The sequence below is a fragment of the Silene latifolia genome, chromosome 5 (genome assembly GCF_048544455.1).
Source record: "Silene latifolia isolate original U9 population chromosome 5, ASM4854445v1, whole genome shotgun sequence".
Taxonomy (NCBI): domain Eukaryota; kingdom Viridiplantae; phylum Streptophyta; class Magnoliopsida; order Caryophyllales; family Caryophyllaceae; genus Silene; species Silene latifolia.
The window spans coordinates 17,418,470-17,422,010 of NC_133530.1; the positions used below are offsets into that span (position 1 = coordinate 17,418,470).

Sequence of the window (3,541 nt, forward strand, 5' to 3'; positions counted from 1 at the left end):
CCAGAACGATCGTGATCCCCCGTAATGAGTAGGCTCGTTCACGGCATCTTCCTTTCCTCCTTTTTTGTTGAGGGATGCTTACTTAGACTTCTTCTGAAAAGCTTCACTTTTGGTATGCTTTATTAAGCCTTCATACTTCTTACCTACAATTACACATATGAAATCATAACTAATAAGTTACTGATATTATTTATAATATAAGAGAGTATATGCTAATTAATACAAATAACAAAACATGTTAATTAAATACCTTTCATGTGCTCGGCTCCTTCGGCGCCCGATCGTCTTCAGAGATCACGTCCCGATATCGTCGAGTACCGACGTCATCGTACCTGTTACGGACATTCTGTTCTTGAGACGGTGACCAAGCAAATGATAGCTACAAAAAAAAAGGCGACAAAATTTCATATCAGTATAAAATAAAAGTCTAACCTTGGTTCTTAAAAAATTTATCAAAATTAATTATTTGGTTTCTAAAACAAAGAACTACGGAAAATATATACCCGAAAGTTATTGAACCATGCCTCTTTTTGTGCATTAGAAGCCTGTGTCCACGATGTAGGAATTGGACCCACGAAATTAGTCTTCGTGCTTTTCGTGACACCTCGTACCACGCAATCGTCCATAAACCTGCATTTATTTTGAACATGTAAAAAAAAAAATAATAATAATAGTAGACTAATAAAGAATAAGACTTACCATAATCCCGCCGGCTCAAGAATCATCCGATGATCCGAAGTGTACCGTATCGGCACCCGTACTGGCTCGTCGGTAGCGTCAGTCGCGTCACCGTCACCGTCTGTCTGCATGGGATCCTCACGCACAATCTCCTCCTCCTCCTCACGCGTACTCTGTCCAGAACCTGAGCCGCCTCCACGCTTCCTACCTCGACCTGCTCCAGCCATCTGCAGTAATACAAATAAAAATTAACACAAATAATGATAAATGAAAATTATACGGACTTCTAAATTTTAATTATTTACTCCTGAGGAATACAAAATTATACCAATTTAATCATACTCATCATCATCGTCGTCCTCCTCCTCATCCTCATCCTCATCATCGTCATCATCGGCATCATAATCATCTTCATCTCCAAACCCCTCGTCCTTCCTTCTCCTTTTCTCCTCCTCCCTTCTCCTCCTCACCTCCTCTTCCCCCCTCCTCTCCTCTTCTTCTTCCATTCTCTCCTCCTCCTCCGCCTCATCCTCCCCCGGCAGTCTCTCTTCCACATCATAATATTCTTCCTCTTCCATGTCTTCACCATCTTTATTCTCATGCTCATAGTTGATTTCATCGGGTGGAGACAAAAGTGTTTCATTTGAAACGTTTTCTTCTTGGAAAAAAGTTGTATCAACTTGTGACCGTGCCTTTGTCTTAAAGATTGCACACCACGCATTTTGATTTCTATCATTTGTTGTGCTTGGATAAGTAGCAAAATACACTTGATGAGCCTGATGTGCAAGTATAAATGGATCATACTTAGAGTATGTTCTAGTACGATTCACTTCTACAAGCTTGTATTGTTCATGTACTCTCATTCCAGCCACAGAATTATCCTTCCAGTCAACCTTGAATAAGACAGTTTTATAAGCTCGGTCACGTCCATTATAACTAATTTCAAAGATATCTTCAACTATACCATAGTATTCGTTGTCATCAAGAGAAGAAATAGTAACCCCCAAATTGCACCTAGCCTTACCTTTACCGTGGTTGAATGTTTGAAAATTAAACCCATTAACCGAGTATCGATCCCACGTTCTTACCATTTTTGAAGGACCAAAAGCCAAACTTCTTATCAAATCATCTTGAATATTCAACTCAATTACATGTTTCTGAAACCATGATGGAAATTGGTCCTCATGTTTGTCCCAAACATCATCCTTACTTATATTAGGATTCCTCTGAATGAAATCATTAACAAACTGTGTTTCGTATGACTCCAAGAGGTCACAATTAGATAGCACGTAAAGGTGGGCACGATTATACTCTTTATCATCCAAATATCTTGTTTGCCCCTTTGATGAACACCCTTCATCATCTTGAGTTTGAAAAAATTCGGGTAAACTTCCGTCTATTTCATCCGGTTTCTCAACATTCAAGTTTTTTGCTTTGGTTTCTATATGTTTTTCAAAGTAAAGAGAACAAAAGTTTACAATCTCTTCCGTTAAATAAGCATTGCATATAGAACCTTCCACCCTAGCTTTATTACCAATTTTTTTCTTCAAATGATTAAGAAACCTATAAAAGTTAATGATGAGTTTTATTAATAATAAAGTTAACATATAATAAATAGATTAGTTATTATTATTAATTTAAAAGTAGCTAGATTATCTTAATTACCTTTCAAATGGATACATCCACCTATATTGGACGGGTCCCCCAACTTTGGCTTCATATGGCAAATGAACCGGTAGATGCTCCATGGAGTTAAAAAATGCAGGAGGAAAGATCATTTCAAGCTTACACAATATCTGTGGTATTTGCTCTTCCCATTTAATCATGTCATCAACACATATTGAAGAGGCACATAAATCTCGGAAGAATTGACTAATCTCAACAACTGCATTCCAAACGTTTGTCGGCACGAGGTGTTTCAAAGCAACGGGTAATAATCGCTCCATGAATACATGACAATCATGACTTTTCAAGCCTTACAACTTCAGCTTCTTAAGATCAACACATCGACTGAAATCTGATGCATACCCATCAGGAAACTTCAAATTTTGTAACCACTCACACAATACCTTTCTCTTATTAGCTTTGTCGAGAGTGAAAATGGATGTTGGCTTAGACCCGTCGCCGCGAATGTGTAATTTGGGACGATGACAAAATTTCTGCAAATCTTTTCTAGAAGCAATGCTATCACATTTTTCACCTTCTACATCCATGATCATGTCAATTAGTTGCTCAAAGAAATTCGTTTCTATGTGCATTACATCCAAATTATGTCTTATCAACATTCGTTTCTATGTGCTTCTTTTAAACCAACCGTTTTTCAGCGTTTTCAATTCTTTAAATTCTTCTTCGGTACCATCAATAGGGGATGGTAAATCACATACCGTCTTCCATATCTCATCCCCAGGCACTCGTTTCGGAGGGGCATCAAGCACCGCTTTACCTTTTGTGAAAGCTTTCTTGTTCCTCCTATGTGGATTTCCCTCTCGTAAAAAGCATCTATGACAATCAAACCAGCTTATTTTCTTGCTATTGAGAAGCCAAAATGCTTTACTTTCCTCCATGCAACAAGGACATGCTTTTTGTCCTTGTGTAGACCACCCAGATAGCATACCATAGGCGGGAAAATCATTTATTGTCCACAAAAGGGAAGCTTTAAGTTGAAAATTTTGTTTTTTAGACACATCATAAGTTTCCACCCCAACTTCCCACAAATATTTCAACTCCTCCACCAATGGTTGTAAATAAACATCCAAATTACGTTTCGGGCTTTTTGGTCCGGGAACAATAAGTGACAAGAAGATAAATGGTCTTTTCATACATAACCAAGGTGGTAAGTTGTATGGTGTGACCATAACGGGCC

General features: G+C 38.2%; 1 long non-coding RNA gene across 1 annotated transcript; it reads right to left on the reverse strand.

The window, feature by feature from the left end:
- Positions 1–295: 295 nt before the first annotated feature.
- Positions 296–900, reverse strand: LOC141655948 (uncharacterized). Its single transcript, XR_012548260.1, has 3 exons — positions 700–900; positions 504–630; positions 296–379 (listed from the first exon to the last, which is right to left on the reverse strand). It is a non-coding gene; the product is annotated as an uncharacterized LOC141655948 (long non-coding RNA).
- Positions 901–3,541: the final 2,641 nt, after the last annotated feature.